The sequence below is a fragment of the Pinus tabuliformis genome, chromosome 1_2 (assembly GCF_031772625.1).
Source record: "Pinus tabuliformis cultivar Carrire ecotype Pingquan chromosome 1_2, CPIR1, whole genome shotgun sequence".
NCBI classification, from domain to species: domain Eukaryota; kingdom Viridiplantae; phylum Streptophyta; class Pinopsida; order Pinales; family Pinaceae; genus Pinus; species Pinus tabuliformis.
Window position 1 is genome coordinate 277,187,511 of NC_142298.1, and position 22,333 is coordinate 277,209,843.

A 22,333-nucleotide genomic window follows, 5' to 3' on the forward strand; every position below is an offset into this window, starting at 1 on the left:
TTAAGCCATGTTCCTGATCCACTCTCTGGTACAATTACATTAGGCTATGAATCAAAAAAAATGGCGCAGAAATTTGTTCAAACTTCTGCAAAAGTAGTGCTCCTATGAAAAATTCTTCTGCACATAGGAAAAAGTTTGAAGCAACATTGCTTGATATTATGGAAAGATTTAATGACTTATACTGAAACCTCACTAGTTGGATTAATGTAGAAGCTTTGAAGGTTTGTAAGTTTCTAATATATATGTCATAATAAGTGTAAATCAGAAGAGTAGAGGAGGTAGAGAAGAGGAAGAGCAAGAGTGGGTGGAGGGAGATCAATGAGAATTGTGAAGTTTCTGAAGAAAAACAAAATTGTATTTCTCTTGTAGGGACGCTTCGCAAGTTAGAAGTGTTGGAAATAATACTGAGAGGGGGGGTGAATCAGTATTATTAGTTCAATAATTTTTCATTTCCCAAACAGATTTGTATATGCTACTTCTGTGAAGTGAACTTGCGTGTACACGCTACTATTATTAGAGAAACCAGCGTATACTCAGAGAACTTATGATTTAATCAATTTATCATGTGTTGATCTTTAATCAGTGCATCCGTAACTTGTTAAGTAGTGCAGTAAAAATATAATAAACAATCACACATAAGAAACATACATGAACACCAATATTTAAGGTGGAAACCCAATGTGGGAAAAAAACCACCTGCTGATGTCATATCTGTCTTCTTTTGATAATAATAAAATCTGTTTACAATCTTGTACTGGTGCAGACTCATACCAATATGTAGGCACCCACCTAGAAAAGGCTATAACCTTCTCTCATTTTCCAGCTTCTACTGGAAGGGAGCTACAACCCCCTATCTCTTGTACTAGCCAATGTGTTTTCTAGTATGTAGGCACCGACCTACGAAAGGCTACGACTTTCTCTCTTCTTCCAGGGACCACATTTCATAAATTTTTAGATTGGATGCTCCTGGTACACAACAATATAGATGAAGGCCTCATTTCATCAAATTCTCATATTGGACCCATCATAAAATTTGAAACTCAAAGTGCATCAACCAACAATCAGTTAATATGAACAATCAAATCATTGTCACCAGAACACTGTGCTGAACCCAGAAACCTACATCATCATTCAGAACCAACTGTAACCTCAAAAATCATGCATCAGAATGTATACACTACTTTACTAAACCAAACCTATGTGTATACGCTACTTCCTTTAACCAAACCTGTGTATACCCTCAAAACTATTGAAACATAAAACTTCTGAATCAAGTCTATACCAACCAGCAATATACTAAACATCTACTATCAATTTACAGAGCTTTACACAGGAAGTAGCAGAGATAACCCTTCTTACTTAGACAATCAATCAATCAGAAACCAAACTCCTTATGCATTCAATTTTACATTTAGATCTAAGAAGGCTTCATTGACAGACAACAGTAAAACAATAGAACTGATCAGATAGATTAGTCAGATCTGAAGAATAGGATTTTCTTTTGTATATGCTACTTGGAAGATTACAACCTGCATGTATACACTCTTTTACGGAGATGAACCAGCGTATATATTTGCAAATATTAACTCATAACTTCGTTGTTATTCCAGATTTCAGACAAACCCAGATCATGACATTTAAAGAATAAAACAGGTGTACACAATCAGATCTAGCCCAACCAATATCAGATCATTCAATGATAAGTCATTTCAGGTTTCATGATCCTGATCCAACATTGAATTCAAGGTGCACATAATATTTCAGATCAAATCACAAACACAACCCCTGCTACATAAAATATACTTCAGATAGAAGTATTCCTGAGAAAATCCTTTTACTTGCACACCTTGGCCTTATGATCTTCTCCTCCCTATATAGTTTAAGGCCTTTCTCAATACCTCAAAACAAAACCACTTAGGACCCATGGTATTCTTATACGAGATCAAATAGTCATTACTCTGCTCAATATTGTGCGCTAATACCATGGTATTGACCCCTGGTATTGTTTACTCTTGAATCTCCTTGATTTTCCCACATATACGCACTTTTCTTCTTGTGAAATTGCATGTATACGTATACACTCCTTTTGTTCTATGAACCAACGTGTATACACTATTTTGACTAAGTGGACCATCATACACATCTTAAACTTTTTTACACCATATGTTTCCTTCAACTTCTTTATTCTGATCAGTAGACCTTAGTTCCATCTACCTGTTCTTCTGTACCAATACCCTGTTACATCTAAATAGACCTGTTACACTGTGAGTTGCCTTTCATCAAAACTAAACTAACCTATGAGTGAGTTTCCATCAAGGACAACACTTGCATCATAATTCCAACAATCCCCCCCTTTGGACTTGATGGTAACCATGATGGTGTTGATTACTGCAAGTTGTAGAAACTATTAGAGAGAACATGTAACACCAACCCCAAAATACTATCCCCCTTTGACATCAAGGGCAAAGTGCGGACGAACCTAATATCCATCTTTGATAAACATTATGTTGTCCATACTCCCCCTAAGTACATGTAGAGTCTACAGAGATATGTTTCAAAAGAATAACATGACTCGAGAACTCAATTAAGTGACTATGACCTCCCTAAGACCAATGACTCATACATACATCAATCACCCAACCAAGTGGGGATACACCACATTTGACTCATCCACCCACCCAAGTGGGTATATACCAATTGTTTATACATGACAGAAATACAACAATTATTACATCATCCATCCCAGGCATAGTGGGCAAATAAATTACATCATATGTCCAATAGGACTCATTCAAATATAGATTATGACAGAAGGAGTCATATCACCCCCTAGATCTTTACATGAATTATGCAATAAATGATATAATTATCTGAAACCATAGCTAAACTCAACAACCATAATTCCAACAATGCAGAATGTGTGTGAAGGCTAATGCTCCCCCTGAACCTGTGCATAGTCAACAAGTCATTCATCAAGGCATCTTTGTGAGTCAGATAAAAATCAATGAACACAACATATCGTGAGACTATAATCATCAATATCAGACAGAACACCCATATCAGAGTCTGACCCACTGTTTTCCTGTTAGAAAAACATATACGCTACTTCAGCCACAGAAACTTGTGTGTATACGTGACTATACTTCATGAAACCCGCGTATAATAACCTTCCTCTGAAAACTAGATTTAACAGCAGGATGATGCAGCAACTACTCCCATCTTTTGTGTGAGATATTCAAAAGTTTCTTTGGGAAGCGGTTTGGTGAATATATCAACAACCTGTTCTTTGGAGGGACCATACTCCAACTTAACCTTTTGTTCAAGTACTTGTTCTCGTAAAAAATGGTACTTAATGGGTATGTGCTTGGTCTTGGAGTGAATGACAAGATTTTTTGAAATACTGATGGCACTTGTATTATCACATAGAATGGAAATGGGTGGAGTACATGTGATTTGAATGTCTTGCAATGTTTGCATCATCCAAAGTAGTTGTGTGCAGCAAGATGCAGTAGCCACATATTCTGCTTCAGCGGTAGATAAGGAAATCAAACTTTGTTTCTTGTTGAACCAAGACACTAGCGGTGAACCCATATAGAATGCACCTCAAATAGTTGATCATCGACATTTCCTACCCAATCTGCATTTGTATATGCATGAAGAGTAAGATCTGTATCTTTAGGATACCATAGTCCAAAGTCCTGAGTTCCTTGAAGATATTTGAAAATGATTTTAACTGCCTGAAGATGTGATTCCTTTGGATTTTATTGGAACCTTCCAACAATTCCTATTGCATGCATGATATCAGGTCTGGTACCTGTTAGATAGAGCAGACTTCTGATCATAGATTTGTATGTTGGTTAGTTTACTATTGGTGATTCATCATTATAACTGAGACTACATCATGTTACCATTGGAGTACATACTAGTTTAGAATCTTCCATTCCATACTTCTTCAAGATCTGCTTGAGATGTTTTGTTTGTGAAAGGAAAATACCATCTTTTGTTTGCTATACTTGTAGACCAAGAAAATAAGTAAGTTCACCAAGTAAGGACATTTCAAATTCTTGTTGTATTATTGAAACAAAATTTTGACTCATGGATTCTTCATTTCTACCAAATATGATATCATCAACATAAACAACAATAATTAGTAGTTTATAATTTTCAATCTTTGTGTATAAATTGCTATCTGCAGAACCTTTTGTGAAACCTTGTTGTTGTGGATATTTGTCAAGGTGGTAATACCAAGCCATTGGAGCTTGTTTCAGACCATAGAGAGCCTTTTTGAGTTTTCATACGAGTTGTGCATCATTTCCAAGAATGAATCCTTTTGGTTGTTCAATATAAACTTCTTCATCTAGATCTCCATTAAAAGAAGTTGATTTTACATCCATTTGATATACTTCAAATTTTCGAAAACTAGAAAGAGCAAGAAACATCCTTATGGCTTCAAGTCTGGCAACAGGTGCAAAAGTTTCTTCAAAATATATACCTTCTTGTTGAGCATACCCTTTACAAACAAGTCTTGCCTTATTTTTAATAACTTCTCCATTTTCATTCAGCTTATTCTTAAATATCCATTTTGTTCCTATAACATTTTTATCATGAGGTCTAGGAACTAATTACCAAGTATCATTGTTTTCAATTTGGTCATGTTCTTCATCCATTGCCTTGACCCAACATTCATTTTTGAAGGATTCATTTACATTTTGAGGTTCTATGGAGTATAGTAATGCTAGATAACTTGAGTTCCCTGTAAGAGTTCTTCTTGTTTGTACTCCAGACCCTTTTTCTCCTAGAATTTGAGATTCTGGATGGTTCTTATAAACATACCTGGATGGAGTATTTTCCCTATCTGTTGTATCTTTTTTTGGTGCTTCATTGGTTTCTTCTTTTATATCATTTTGATTTGATGCAGGAAAGCATTCCCCATCTTCCTCATTGCCATATTCCTCTGTTGATTTCATTTGTTCCGGATTTCTGCATGCTTCAGCAATTACAACATCAATGCTTTCAACAATTTTCCAAAGTCTTTTATTATAACATTTGTATCCTTCACTTTTGGATGAATAACCAAGAAAAATTCCTTCATCTACTTTGGGTTCAAACTTACCAAGTTTTTCATCAGTCCTTTTGATGAATTTTATTCCAAAAACTCTAAAGTGTTTTACAGTAAGAGGCTTACCATACCAAAGTTCATATGTAGTTTGGCTATTTACCCAAACTTTTTCTTTGTTAAAATAGTCACGGCATCAAATGCTACTTCACCCCAGAAGGTTGCAGGAGTTCCAGATTCATCAAGCATAGCTCGAGCCATTTGTTGAACTGTTTTGTTAATTCTTTCCACCACGCAATTTTACTGAGGATTTCTTGCAATGGAGAATTTCCTCTTTATTCCATGTTGTTCACAAAAGCCAAATAATTCATCCGATATGAATTCTCCCCCTCGATCAGATTTGAGACATTTGATTTTTCGATTTGATTCATTTTCAACTAAAGCTTTGAAGGATTTAAAATTTTCAAATGCTTCATCCTTATGCTTTAGTAGACCTATCCAACACATCCTCAAAAAATCATCAATAAATAAAATAAAGTATTCTTCTTCATGAGGTGAATTTTTCCTTGTTGGTCCACATAAATCAATATGGATGAGTTCAAGGGGCTTATTTGCTGATCCTTATTTTTCACTAAAGTGAACTCTAGTTTGCTTACTGACTTGACATTGTTTGCATATGGTATTTTCTGTAATGTTGATATCTGGAAGATCACGAACTGCCTTGAGCCTGCATGCTTTTCTTATCTAAGAAAAGCTTAGATGTCCCAATCTTCTGTGCCATAGCCAGTTTTCATCTGTTTTGCTTAGATAGAATTGTTGTTGTCCTCCTTTGAGTATGTATAAGTTATTTGGAGTTCTTGTACCTTTGATCACGGTCTTTCCTGTATCAAGCTCATGAACCACACATTCATTTGATTGAAAAACAACTTCATTTCCTTGATCACACATTTGACTGACACTCAACAGGTTATGTTTTAAACCATCTACATACATGACATTTTTGGCTTTAACCTTTTCTTTCAAGAAAACATAACCTTTACCTTTAATGACAGCTAGTGTGTATTTTCCAAATGAGACATTCTTTTCCTTTTCTAAAACATTATAAGAATGAAGTTTCTCTTTATCACCTGTCATGTGTTTGGAGAATCCGTTGTTGATGTACCACTGATTCTCTTGTCCTTCTGCATACAGAGCTATGCCACATCTTTCTGATTGAGATTCCTTCTTTCTCCATATCTTGGAATTTAATGATGATTTCTCTTTTTGAAGTGTTGGCTGAAATTTTCTCTTGCATTCAGATTCTTCATGACCAAAGTTGTTACAAATCGAACATTCTATTTCATATTCAAGAGGAGAAAAGTTATAGTAACTTTTATTGATTCCAATTACACTCCTTTGATTTCATGCTTCTCTATTCATGATGGTTTTGTAAGAAACACATTGAGCAGCCTTATGCCCAAAGTTATGACATAAAAAACATTGTCCATTAAAGAAGTTTCTGCAATCATAGAATCTTTTGGCATTTTTTACCTGTTGGTTGAAGCTTCTACTGATATTCATCCTTGGAGTAAATTGAGTATGATTTACTTGATGAGTATTTTCGGGCCTTTGTTGACGATCAACATACTATCCACTGGTCTTCGTTGCATCAAGATAGCTTCTGGTGGAGGCTGACGACTTCTGTGATTGAGATGATTCTTCAGTATATCCAAGACCTACCTTTATCAGAGGAGAATGCTGAAATTTAATGATTTCATTTAAATTTTTTGATCCTTTAGCAAATCTGAGATTAAGATATTTGTCTTCTCAAGTTCTTTCCTTAGACCCACAATTTCACATTCTAGATTTTCATTGTGTTTTTCGCTTTCAGCGAGTTGGTGTGTTCACGTATCTATGATCATATTCTTTTCTTCTAAATAGATTTTAAGTTTAGTCTAAGCCATGAGTAGTATACAATCTTGTTCAGTTTCATCTTCATCAATATTAGATAAACCATCACTATCTTCATGCATATAGTAACTCCTTCTATTGACAACTTGTTTTCTATTGCCTTTTACATATTCCTTTCCCTTTTCATATTTATCTTTATGAGGACATTTGGTAGCATAATGGCCGACTCTACTACAAACAAAGCATTTAAATGGTAGCTTACCTCTGAATCTTCCGAAACCCCGTTGAAGCTTCTTGACAAAATTTACCTCATATTATTCTTCTGAAATGTATCTTGGTTCATTGTTCTCTTCCTTTTCTTTTCACTTTGCTGAAAATTTAAAAGAAGCTTCTCTCATATCTGCTGGACCTCCTTTCCTCATTTCAAAGGTAGTTAGGATTCCATGGAATTGAGTCACAACAATAGTTTGAAGATACTGTTTTTCTTCTATGGCAGACACTTTTGACTCAAATTTAGAAGACAAAGATCTCAATTTTTTCTCAACTAAAGTAGCTTCCTTTATCTCTTCACCCAGATTCTTCATACAATTAACAATCTCATCTATACGTAAAAAGTAACTAGCAATACTCTCATCACTATGAATCATAAGAGTTTCATACTGAATTCTGAGACTTTGAAGCTTACCACGTTTGACCTGGGAGTCTCCTTCATAGCTATGAATGATTTTGTCCCAGATCTCTTTGGTTGTCTTGAGTTGCATGACTTTGACAAATTCTAATTCTGATAGGCTTCCCAATAACATATTGACAGCTTTGGCATTGGTTTCATATAACTTCTTACCTGCAGAGTCTGAAGGAATTGCTGCTGGAAATTGATATCCTCCTTCCATAACTTCCCAAAAATCGGCTCCAAGTGATTGTAGATAGGCTTTGGTTATTATTTTCCAATATACCAAGTCACTCCCATTGAATATTGGTGGTCTGATAGATCCCATGCCTTCGTGAGTATTCATCTTGAAAGATCTTCCTTCAGGCGATCAAGCTTCTTCTAAAGGACTTGCTCTGATACCAATTGTTGGAAATAATACTGAGAGGGGGGGTGAATAATTATTATTAGTTCAATAATTTTTAATTTCCAAAACATATTTATATACACTACTTTTGTGAAGTGAACTAGCATGTACACGGTACTGTTATTAAAGAAACCAACGTATACCCAACGAACTTATGATTTAATCAATTTATCATGTGTTGATCTTTAATTAGTGCATCATTAACTTGTTAAGAAGTGCAATAAAAACATAATAAACAATCACACATAAGCAACACACATGAACACCAAGATTTAAGGTGGAAACCAAATGCGGGAAAAAAACCACCTATTGCTGTCGCCTTTGCCTTCTTTTAATAATAATAAAATCTATTTATAGTCTTGTATTGGTGCAAACTCGTACCAATATGCAGGCACCCACCTGCAGAAGGCTACAACCTTCTCTCATTTTCCAGCTTCTACTGGAAGGGAGCTACAAATCCCTAGCTCTTGTACTAGCCAATGTGTTTACTAGTACGTAGGCGCCGATCTACAGAAGGCTACGATCTTCTCTCTTCTTCTAGGGACCACGTTTCATACATTTTTAGACTGGATGCTGCTGGTACACAACAATACAGATGAAGGCCTCATTTCATCAAATTTTCATACTGGACCCATTAGAAAATTTGAAACTCAAACTACATCAACCAACAATCAGTTAATCTGAACAATCAGATCACTGTCACTAGAACACTGTGTTGAACCAAGAAAGCTACATTATCATTCAGAACCAGTTGTAACCTCAAAAATAATGCATCAGAATGTATACACTACTTTATTGAACCCAACCTGTGTGTATACACTAGTTCCTTTAACCAAACCTGCATATAGCCTCAAAACTACTGAAACATAAAAATTCTGAATCAAGTTTGTACCAGCCAGCAATATACTGAACATCTACTATCAATTAAAAGAGCTTTACACAGGCAGTAGCAGATATAACCCTTCTTACTTAGACAATCAATCAATCAGACACCAAACTCCTTATGCATTCAATTTTACATTTAGATTTAGGAATTGACAGACAACAATAAAACAACAAAACTGATCAGATAGATCAGTCAAATCTGAAGAGTAGGCGTTTCTTTTGTATATGCTACTTGGAAGAGTAGAACTTGCATGTATACACACTTTTATCGAGACGAACCAACGTATATATCTGCAAATATTAACTCATAAATTCGTTGCTATTCCAGACTTTAGACAAACCTAGATCATGACATTTAAAGAATAAAACAAGTGCACACAATCAGAACTAACCCAACCAATATCATATCATTCAATGATAAATCATTTCAGGTTTCATGATCCTAATCAAACATTGAATTCGAGGTGCACATAATATTTCAGATCAAATCATAAACACAACCCCTACTACATAAAATATACTTCAGATAGAAGTATTCTTGAGAAAACCCTTTTACTTGCACACCCTGGCCTTATGATCTTCTCCTCCTTATATAGTTTGAGGCCTTTCTCAATACCTCAGACCAAAACAACTTAGGGCCCGTGGTATTCTTGGAAGGGATCAAATAGTCGTTACTCTGCTCAATATTGTGGGCTAATACCATGGTATTGACCTCTCTTATTTTTTACTCTTGAATCTCCTTGATTTCCCCACATATACACACTTTTCTTCTTGTGAAAGTGCATGTACACGTATACACTCCTTTTGTTTTGTGAACCAGCATGTATACGTTATTTTGACTAAGTGGACCAGCATACACATCTTAAATTGCTTTACAACATCCTTTTCCTTCAAATTATTTATTCTTATCAGTAGACCTTATTTCCATCTACCTGTTCTTTTGTACAAATGCCCTGTTACATTTGAATAGACCTGTTACACTATGAATTTCCTTTCATCAAAACTGAACTGACCTGTGAGTGAGTTTCCATCAAGGACAACACTTGTATCATAATGCCAACAAGAAGGTTGTTATGATTAAAACCTTTGATGATGGAAATGCTATATAGGCATATGACCATTGCCTTGTATCAGGTATCGCGAAATACCCTAAGAAGGTCATCAGAAAGGACTCTGTGAAGAAAATGATGAAGAAATCAAGGTTGAAGGTTGTCATCAAGGTTGTTAGCTACAACCACATCATGCCCACTAGGTATAGTTTGGATGTGGATTTGAAGAATGTGGTTACCTTTGATAAATTGGAGACTCGTGATAAGAAGGTGGTGACACTAAAGGGAGTAAAAGCTTCCTTTGATGAGAGGTTCAAGGTAGGGAATAATAGATGGTTCTTTAAAAAACTTAGGTTTTGAGATTCTCATTTTTAGAAGTACCATGTTAGAAATTTCAAGTTTTTATATTTTGATTATTTATAGTGGCCTTAGTACCATCATAGTGTTTGCAATTCCTAGACATTTTTGAGCTGCTTGAGAGTTTTGATAGGAAACTTAATGCTAGTCTATCTTATATCTATCATTTATTTGACAGTTTTAGATTTGATTTATCGTGTCAGTGGGAAAAGTGTATGGAAGATTACATTATTGGTCATAAATTAGCAAGGCAGGTGGTAATTTTTACTTATAAAAAAGAAATATCATAATAAGTGTAATGACTGTGTGGATCATTCTGTGAAATTTTTCACATTTATATTCTTGTGTTCTTGCAGGAGAGAGTGATGAAATCTCTCTAGGTTTGGTTAGTTTGGTTTCTCTTTTTAGATGCTTATTTGAATGAACTGAGGGCTACCTTTCTTCAGTCTAGAAATTCATGTGTCCCTCCTTTTCTTTCAATGTGGATATGACCCACCATTGAAGGACCTTGATAGTTATGAAGCCAATCTTACAGACATAACAGATGGATCTGGTCCAAATCAAGATGCTGCTCTAGCGATTGGAGAGGGAGCAACAACATGAGAATTTTTTAGTACTCCTCTTGTGGAGCTTGAAAGACGGTGTAGGAAAAATGGTTTATCTATTCGTAGTGGTAGGGAGGTAATGGTTTCCCGATTGCCTATCTTAGTAGAAGTGGAGAAGCATGAGAACTAAGATCAAGACGAGGATGTTGGGTATGGATATAAATTTGCAATTGGAGGGAAGCATTCAAGAGAAACTGGCGCTTATTTAAAATTGGGAGGGGGAAGGTGGAGCACAAGTGAAGAATAAAATCCATACTTGATGATGATAAGGACTATATGTCCTTATCGTCATCTAGGAAAAATGTTTAGGAATAATCATCTTTATGGTCATGGGCTGAGAAACATGAATCTATGGAGTCCTCTTGTAGTGGAACTTTACCAAAAAAACACTAGTGTGGTGATGTTAGTGTCAAATGAGGTGCCTCCAAAACTTCAAAATATTCTAGGCAATGTCAAGGAAAATTACTTTCTCTACTCCTTAACTCATATTTCGCCCCATCAGTGTTTTGATGGACCAATTATCAAGATCATAGAATGATATTCTCTTTAATGAGGGAGTCGATGGATTACCAGTTTAAGGATATGATCATTTTGTTTTAAATAGACAGTCTTATCTGAATTGCGAGGACTTGGTTGTCAAACTTGCTGTCGAGCCAAATTTATTCAGATGTCAAAATTTCGAGTATGACTTGGGGTTGAGCTTGACTGAGAGGAATTCAGTTAATACTATTTATTCAAGGAAAAGAATCAAATTCAAAGTCCATTTGAATTATGATTCATGAAGCATAGTAACAGAGTTGGTGAGATTAATAGGGCTCATCCTTACGGTGATCTATTACACTCAAATGGCCTAAATTTCAAAAGGATGAGATACGATATAAATCTTGGGATTTTTTGACCAAATAAATAACCCAAACTTGCACCTGAGAAATGATATAAATCTTGGGAAATTTTAACCAAATAAATAACCCAAACATTAAACCTAATAGTGTGAAATCCATTGTTTGAAGTGTGGCTACTGAAGACAAATTTCTTAAATACTTTTAAAAATTAACATACAAATAATTTAAAATCAAGGAATTTCGTTGTGAATAAAATGTCAAACCATATAACAACTCAAGTGATAATCCACAATGACAATCCAAAATCGACAAGGCATATTGGAAAAATGTTCAAAACTCATTGGGAACATCCTAATCCTAGAGGTTGCTCATCTAAAGCGACTGAAAATGTTACCTAGCTTGGGAAACATGGAATGTTAATGGTACAAAGTGACCAAAAGATAAAAAAATAAAACTGGGTGTTGGAACCAATGTAAACAATGAATGATAAAAAAAATGAAAATGGGGTAAAATGTCGCATACCCACTCCATGAGATTTCTATCCGCTTCCATACTCAATGTTTCCCAAGAATAAGTAGGTTGAACTGGTGTCCACATCCTCGTATCCACTGTAGAATTCATCTTGGTATCCACATACAACCTGCATTGGCCATAGCCTTCCATAAAGAAAAAAAAATAGAAAATGAAACCAGAAAGCCTTTTTACAGATTAATAGTTTAAATATTTTGAAGCCTCTATTTAAAAAGAAGATTCAATAACCAATATTCTTGCTTGCTTTGACTCTATTCAAATACATCACTTCTTCCAAAAACTTTACATATAGTGGATTGTCATAATAGAAGTCATCAATTAAACTGAGTTCCATCATCTTTAGAGCAGGGGTGCTCTAAGGAAAGCAACTTTTTTTGACCAAAAATTAACTTGAGAGGAATTCATTTCATAAAATTTCATTCTATTGAATTGTTTACAAATTTACAATTCATTTCATTCAATTGCGTTTTGTTTGTGATGGTGAGATTTAGGAGATCAATTCAACTAGCCTGAGAGTGGTGGGATGCTTTTCATTGCTTTCATTCAATTGCGTTTTGTTTGTGATGGTGAGATTCAGGAGCTCAATTCAACTAACCTGAGAGTGGTGGGATGATTTTCATTGCACAGCTGGTCGGGTTTCAGAGTCTCCACAATCTTCCCATCCACTAACAAAAGGATGAGGTCCATGATTCTTTAGATATGTTTCACATTGTGGGAGACCATGGATGAATTCTCAAATATACTCTTCATCAACATGTTCTCCTACTCTTCTTTAACATGTGCACATGCTTCTCTATGAGCAACATGAATGTTGTCAACTTTCCTTCCCTTTGTAATCGTGTTCTCCACTTCTGGTTTTCTATATTCACGTGCCTCTCGTCTATTATCTGGAATCCAGATGGACTTGCTTCCCTTCCAGGTCTTCTTCTCTTTTATATGCACAAGATTTTTCTCTATTGCCAGAAATGTCACCGTATTTCCTTTCCTTAGCGACCATACTTTCCTTTTCTTGTTTTGTACATGTGGCAATGTTTGGCCATTGGCTTCTCTCTCGATCATAGGTTTCCCTCTTTCACTTATCAGATAGATGACCCCATGCTTCAGAAATTATTTTAAATGCTTCGGTATCTCCTACACAATTGTTCTTATCAGGATGCAATTCTAGAGCTAATTTTATATAATTTATTTTAATCATATAATATTCTGAAGCAGTATCAACTTGCAAATTTTTGTAATAATCCATCTTCCCATTATGGTGTTGATGTGTCGCCACATTTAGGTGGATATCGACAACATCAGAGGGCAAGCACATCGAGGTTAGTGATGTCATGGTTTTTGAGCATGACAGAACTGACAGGCAGTTCCCAAAGCCTATTCAGCACCCCGGGAATGTCAACTTTCCCCCTCCACTGAGCCCTATTACGCCCACCACAGTTCCCTTCCATATGTCGACCAACACGGCTGATAAAGGGTTCGTCCCCTACTCTGTCTTCCTCCAGGTATATTTCATCGTTATCTTCGGATGGCGATCACCATCGTCCTGCAGGTCATCCTCATTGATGTTGCACAGTAGCTTCTGCTCATCTCCCTGAAGAAAGCAACCTAAGCACCAATAGTTCAATTCAATTATCGCTAGTTTAATTTTCATTATAAGCACTAGTCGCATGGGAAAAATAATTGATAGCAGTCCCATCGCTAACATCCCCTCCTATTCCAGCTTCACTTCAGCTAGTCAAAGATCTAGCCAGTGCATATTGAGATACAAATCTAGTGCTTCTGCTATGATGGTTTATCCACCAGCTTAAGCAGTTGAACCAGAGCTAGTCATTGAAGGCCTCGCTTCCCCTCTCTTGGTTCTATATCTAGTGTAGGAGTCCATAGTTTCAAACGCGGTTGATCCATCATTTGAAGCAAGACCCTATAAGTTTAACCTTTTTACCTTGAACCAGACCTTGAACCAATTGATCGAGCAGATGAACTAGCAACAAAGCCTTCAATAAAGGCAAAGGAAGGGAGAGCAACAAAGACACAGGCAGTTTACCAAGTCGATTCGCCAAAAGAAATAGCCATCATTTCATAAGCAGGAATGGGGGCATCCCTTAGGATAGTTCCATATTGAGACTAATAGAATCTAAAATTACTCCAGTGGTTGAAATTATCATGTTGGAAGCATCAACAGTGCAGATCCACTGAAAATCCATCCCCACCAAAGAGATCTGGATTAGTGTCGTCGTTGCAAAAACAATATCGAAAATGCATCCCCACCACAAAGATCTAGATTGGTGCTACCATCACAGAAACTGAAACAATACCAGGTTATAAAAAATGCCATTTATGGAGGAAGGATCTAGATCTATAATCCCTAGGGTTTACCACCAAATCACCCAAAACCCCAAATTTACCCATGTGTTGCAATCAAGCCAACCTAAAGTAAGAAGTCGAATTTTTATATAGGGAAAGCAATGAATTTTGTCATTTAGGCTCTTCCTTACATCATCCATCCCACCACTATGCACCTCGTTTGATCCATCAACCACGAAGTAAGACGATCAGTCAAAACCTTGGGTTGGTTCCTTCAGATTATAAAAGCTTCACATATGGTTTTTTCTATAAAAACTTTGTTTATCAGGTTCATTTGTTCATTGCTTTCGATAATTGAAACACCCATTTTTACCCATAACAACCAACCTATTATGACAATTTAGTGAAATATTTATTTATATTCCTCTCACTTGCAAAAGAGCTTTATTTGAGCCGACTTGGGCATATCAAGAGCCTAAATAGTTTACTATTGTTAGGTTGGGTCATTCAAAGGCCAAAATTCCCTTTGATTGAAAGGGCGTGGATTTTAATATTTTAAACCTTAGTGAGGACAATAAATTTTGATGAGATCTGTTATGAATTTTCATATGGTCTGGCTTATCACAAACCATTTTAAATTAATTTAATTTTGTTTTAGTTCATTGTTTTGAGTGGATTTTCCTTGAAATACCATCACTATAACAACTAATTCATAACATTGGATTGTTTTTTTGTGGTTATGTTAAATAAGGGATTATTTCTTTTGTATTTGATCATTTTATAATTTCTTTTGAAATACCATCGCTATAATAACTAATTCATAATATTGGATTGGTTGTTATTTTTATTTTTATAGTTTGTGGTTATGTTAAATAAGAGATTATTTGTTTTGTATTTGATCATCTTATAATTTCTTTACTATTGTTAGGCCCGGTGGATTATAATAAATAATTTCCATAACATTTCACATACTAAATTTTATTTTACTTAACATTTTTCACATTAAATTTTATTTTATGGAGTTTGAAATTTAATACGGAGTTTCCTCAAATTAGATATTAAAATTGATTTTCAAATAAAATAAAATGGCTATATTTTTTAATATTAAAAGTTAGTTTTAATTTTCTCCATGGTGTAGATTAGTTGATTGTCTTAAACTTCGATTAGCTCAGTTGTCACGTAAGTACAAGCTCACTATAGTTATTGATTCTTCCATATACAAAAAAATAACAATAATAATAATAATCTTATTTTTTTAATTTTATTGAATTAGTTATTTATCAAAAATAGATGTTATTAAAAGCACATGATTTTATTGGAAGTAGTTTAGGTGATAGCTAAGGGAAACTAATTTTCTTGTAAGCATTTTCTAAATTGTATCTCCACTCAAACACTCTCATAGAAAAAAAAGTCTTGATCCCACGCAGAATGCCTAAAAGGAAACTCTCAAGCAAGCAACCCAATGTCACCATGGAGGCCTTCTCTCACTCTTTAGACTACAATAAGGATATCCTTGTCGAGGGTGGGATTCTTAAAGATTGAGCTAAGCTAGGTCATTGAGTAATGAAGGGAAGTTCCTTAACGAAGACTAGTGATTTGACACTACTCACTCTCAAACTAAAAGGTCAAGGATAACTGTGTGAATAGTAAAAAACCCATTGAATTATTAACAAATTTTGAATTATTTTAATTAGACAACTATGCTTATTCATGAAACGAAATTATACTTGAAAAGAGAAAGATAAATCTTGCTCAATTAATCATATAACATGAGATGCTAGTGAATCATATATACAATGGCACAATAAAAATAGAAAATGAATCATAAATTGTTCATAAAAGTAAGGAATTAGATCATTCATTCATCGTATTCATGAGCATTGGATATTGAGAGTTCGTTATCATCAATAGTATTAACTATGTTTGGGAAGACAAAGAATTATGTGTTTGCGATGATAAATAAAGGAAATATTCAAACTTGTCATTATTACTAAGGAAAATGAAGACAACGAAGTTGAATGTGGACTACTTACACACTTGTAAGATTCAAATGTCATCCATTTATCATCAATTTATCACCATTTATAGTTGGGTAGTTTGTAACCATAGAATTGTGACCCAAACGATGTATTTGTAACATTCCAAAGTGTGTAATTACAACTAATGAACCATGATCAATACCATTCGCGTGTGAGCACAATAACCACTATGTATTTAGAAAAAATTTCCATTAAGACTAGAGATCAATGTAAGTTTTAAAGCACCCCTAAACAATAAGAAATTTTGTATGTCAACATCAAATATTTAAGAATTGTGTGCATTGTCTAAATTGTGTGCAGAGTGCACCAATAGTGGCACTATTTAGCTTTGATCACTATCTCATTATGTGTGTTAGGATGTGGCATTTCAAATTAGAAAGTGATCATACATCTACAAAACGGTAGGTAAGTAAACCATCAAGAAAGTCTTAAAATTAGTAAATTGTTAGCCTTAAGAACCAAGTCATTTCACGTTCCCATGCATTGATTTGCGTAAGGGTGTTGCTAAAATGTCAGATGTGTTCAAAAAATGTAAAACTTAAATGTATCAAGAACAAAATTTGAGCATGATGCAAATTTGTAAACCCTTTTCACAATTATTTATAAAGAGCTTAAATATCAAGGTGTTTCATGCATTCATGTACTCATGTGAAGCTTAAGAGTGTTTAATATGCCATAGATATGTTACCTAGATATGTCAAATCCAACATGAACAAGTAAAAATATGATATTGTGTCCTTACAAGTAAAACACTAATCATTTTTAATTTACATTAATCATTTTTAATTTTGTCACTTGTTATCTAGTCATATATTTTAGTCCTATACTAAATTAGTCATTTAAGTTAGTCACTTTTAGTTGAGTCACTCAATATCTAGTCATATATTTTATTCCTAGACTAAATTAGTCATTTAAGTTAGTTGTTTTTAGTTCGGTCACCGAAAATTGCCCAAATTTAGTAGTAATTCACTTGAAATGATTGTGGTGACTAACTTTTTTAGTAATGTAGTCACTAATCTCTCATTTTGTACTAGTGTTGGGAGCTTCATGTTCTTCTTCATCATCAAAGTCCATGGAAAATTCTTTAGATTTCCAATAGGAAACGTTCTCATTAGAGGTAATGTCCCTGTTGACTTCAACTTGTCATTGTCCTAGAAAATATATTTTATAGGCCTTTGATGACTCACTATATCCAAAGAATATTCCTTTCTTTCCTAAAGCCTCTAGCTTATTTCTCTTATATTTAGGTACATGGATGTAGACTTGACAACGAAATATTATCAAATTTCCAACATGTGGTTTTTGTTTGGTGAACACTTCTTCAGGAGTCTTGTCTTCCAAAATCTAATAAGTAATTCTATTTTGAATAAAGATAGTTGTCATAGATGCTTCACTCCATAGAAACATAGAAAAGTCTTGATCATGCACCATTTCCTTAACACACTCTTCAATGCCTCTTTTCTTTCTTTCAACAACTCCATTTTGTTGTGGATTATAAGGGACTTTCAACTCCCTCTTAATCCTATCCTCTTTACAAAAGGCAAAGGGATCCTTAGAAGTATATTATCCTCAATAATTTGATCTCATAATCTTGATTTTCTTTTCCTTCAAGTTTTCCACTTCAACCTTAAATTCCTGAAACTTGTTGAAGACTTCATCCTTAGTCTTCATGAAGTAAACCCATGTCTTACGAGAGAATTCATCAATAAAGTTTACATAACAAAAAGAGCCTCTAAGATATTTCACTGGCATTGGACCACATACATCAGAATGAACTAAATCCAAAATTTCTTTGGACTTACTTTTGGTGCTTGTAAAGGGCTTCTTTACATTCTTCCCAAGTGCACAACCTTTACATGCTTCTTCATGCTCCATATGCAACCCTGGAACACCTAAAACCATCTGATTTAAATTTCGAAAATATCTATAATGAAGGTGAGCATATCTTCTATGCCAAGTTCACATGGGTTGATGTAATTATGTAATGTCATTATGTACTAATACTTGAGTAGGTTGTTGCAATATTCTATACAACCTTCCTTCATGAACTCCAATTACTCTAGTATAATATATACTTGATCCATTTGGCCACAAAAGTACTTTTCCATCAACAAATGCTACTCTATCTCCTTTATCTTCCAAACATGAAACTGAAACCAATTTTTTTTCAAACTTGGTACATATAATATGTTTTTAAGAAGAACATTTTCACCTAATTCTAGCTCAATGTAAGTCTTCCTAACAAATTTTACTACATAATTGTTGTTGTCTCCAAGTTATACCTTTTGAGATAGTCTCCTTTCGATTAGACTTGTGATGATGTCATGGTCTCCCATCATGTGTCTTGAGGCACCACTATCTACTAGCCTCAAATCATCGCTATCTACAATAGAACCTATAAGATAAAAAAATAGAATAATTCTTTGTTATCTAAATCTTAATTCTTAGGTTTATTTGGAAGTTTATCGATGTCTATTGTGTTAACATGCTACCTTTCCTTTCTCTTTCTATCATTCAATCTTTCAAGACAATCATGTCAGCAGTGACCAAATTTATGACATTTATAGCATTGAACTTTTGACATCTCTCTCTTTCCTTTAGGAGCATATCTTCTTCCTTTAGGTATTATTCCTTCATTTCTTCTTTGGAAACCAAACTTCTTTCTTCATCTAGACTTCTTGAAACATGCTACAAAACCTTGAGAATCACCTTCATCAGATATTTGAATCTTCCCCTTTGATATGATCCTACATTCTTCTAATTGAGTACATGCATTCCATAATTATTCAAACTTTGCGGTTTCCTTTTTGCCACATATACTAGATGAAAATGAGTCCCATGAGTCAGGAAAACCATTAAGTGTTGTATTCACTAGTTCTCTTTAGGAAAATATTTCATCAATTACTTGAGGTTGATCTCTTAACTAAGAAATACTCATAAAATATGAGGCTATAGTATCATTTATTGTCATTCTAACAATGTGAAGCTCATTCTCCAAACTCATTGCTTGAATAATGTTGTCGATAATGTATAATCCAACTAGGGAATCATACTTCTTCTTTGAAGATTCAAGATTTGCAACATAAGGAATCAAGTGATTTCTAATATAGTCCACAATGATGCTTCTAGTTGTGATGTCATCCTTCTCATATTTTATTTTGACTTCATTATCTAAGGGTTCAATGACCTTTCCTTTCACAATACCCAAGAGATAATTCTTTGCAAGGATGAGATCAATCCTTATTTTCCAAGCCCTAAAATTTGTAGTTCCTTCCAATTTGTTCTTGGACTTCATAGAGGAACGCGTAGTCATAGATAAACAAATAGATGTAGGTTTTCTTCAATTCACTTCCCTTTACCAAAGATCTTCAAGGGCAACCTTAATGTCCTATTCTTCACCAAAGCTATGATACCATGTTAATTTTCCAAGTGAAATAGCTACAAGCAAAATTTATGAAATATTGATAATTGCTTTTGATGATGTAGATTCGATTCAGGTGGCTCTAGAAATGCTTAGAATCTAGAAATAGCTCAAAAATAAAAAGTTCTCGTCGAAGTTCTCGTCATCTTGATTCCAATAGCATGAACAACACTCAAATCCGAGTTCGTATGCTCAAGATATTCACGGTCAAAGTTTTGGTCAAACTAGGCCTAGTGGTAGCCACTAACCAGGAAACAATTTGGAATTTTCCGGCGCACAGATTCCGGCGGCTGGAATGGGCGAATTTTTCGCCTCTTTAATTTTTCACGTGACCCTTAAAAATTGGCAGAGAAATTTTAATAGTTTGTTTAAAAAAAAATATTAAAAGGGGTGGCGGGCCACCATTGGTGGATCTGCTACCCAATGAAAATACTCCATATTAAACTGGGGTCAACGAGGTTTGAACCCACCTGACAAACTGCCCTGCCCGCTAATCGGGTGACGCCATACCCACTGAGGAACACTCTGCTAATGGTTAAAATAACCACCTCCCAATTTAATAATGCGCACAAAAAAATATGGGGTGCAGCTGTTTGAACCGCCGACCCCTCACATCCCAACGCAACAATTTACCAAGTGGCCAACAACCCGTTCATTGATTTATCTGCTTGTAAAACATTTAATAAATGAATCTACGCCATTTTACAGGGGATGAGTGGAGCGGAACCAGGTGCAAAGGGGAACCTGACCTAGGTGGGGCATGTTTTTTGAGACAAAAATATTCCAGGGAGATATTCCATGTAGAATTAGTTGTGAGGAATCTAAAAGATTCCCTCGAGGGTGATTTTTCACAGCGTCAGATTCATGACAAGTTTATACTCAAACAAACTAGAATTTCGCAGGGAACATGATGATGTGGTTCATTTCCTCATTTGAGTAGCATAATTTCAGGCAGTCATCAATGAGGAATCTTTACAGAATCTTGAGGAATCTAAAAGATTCTCTTGGAGGTTGATTTTGATAGAGGGATAATGATGCCGACTTTATAGTCATTTTTCTCAGAATTTCACAAGGAGCATAGTGGTATGCTCATAATTTTCATCTGAGAAGCAAATTTTTCACCCATCCCCAGGAAGGAATCTTTGGGGGAATCTTAGAGATTCTCAAGGGTTCGAATTTTGACGGTGTTAGAAAGGGGTCAAGTTTATAGTCGCTTGACACGATTTCGTGCCACGAATTCAATAGTGTAGCCCATTTCATCAACAAAGCTTTGAATTTTTAGGCCATCCTCGAAAGTGGAAGTATATGATGTAGTGCTGCCATGTTTTTCTTTTGATTTGATGAGATGATGATTTTGTTTTTGTGATCCTTGTTACCATTATGTTGAAGGATACTTGTATGCCAATTCATGTGAGAATTTATTATCTTGTCATGCTTAAGGAGGGCCCATATGAGTTAGAGTTCCTATAGGAGATCATATCGTGGAGAGACATGCCAGTCTGGTTGAGGGAAGTTATCCTTACAATGAAAAAGAATGTACTATGTACTCCTCGTCATCTTACAACATTTAACCAAGCGGCCTCCCCACTCTTGACACTGGGCTTGGAGACATAACCCACATTGGGTGAACTCCATTATCAATGTGTTTTGTGTTCTTGATTTGATGGCCATCATTATGTTTCCTCTTCTTTAAAAGTATGCACATGTGGTTTTTCATACTCTTTCACATGCAATTATGCTAACATCACGGAAGTAAAATATCTTGGTTTATTCCAGTAGCTAAAGAGATCCCGATCAAGTTTGATATCAAAGCGCTCTTCTCACTTATGTGAATTGAGAGTGTGAATGATAACCAGAGATTGAACGTGAAAAAATAAGGAAAATGGAGAACAACAGAGATCTCTATGAGGACCTCCTCAAGATGGCATGCATAGTATATTTAATGTACACAGATTATGAGGAGAAAATGGAAAGATAGGAACAAGAGAAAGAAAGAGCAGAGGACAACGTTGCATCTACCCCCTCGAGTGATTATTCATATTCTTCACCGTCTTGTCATCCTTTAGATGAGGAGATAAATCAGAGCCTTCAAGCAAAGAATGTTGAATTGAGGAGACTTCTACGAGAAGATAGAGAGGAGAAGCAGAGATTACAGATTCAATTACGAGCCATGAAAGAGGCCTTGGAAGAGTTGAAGTGCAAGGAAGACTTAGCGAAGCCATCATCCCCTGCTACAGAATCGACAACTGAGGTAAACAATGTTGATCGTTCTTGAGTTTCATTT

At 35.1% G+C, this 22,333-nt stretch overlaps 1 pseudogene; it reads left to right on the forward strand.

The window, feature by feature from the left end:
* The first annotated feature begins 318 nt into the window (after nt 1-318).
* On the forward strand, nt 319-10,313 carry LOC149205416 (large ribosomal subunit protein eL27x-like; annotated as a pseudogene).
* Nucleotides 10,314-22,333: the final 12,020 nt, after the last annotated feature.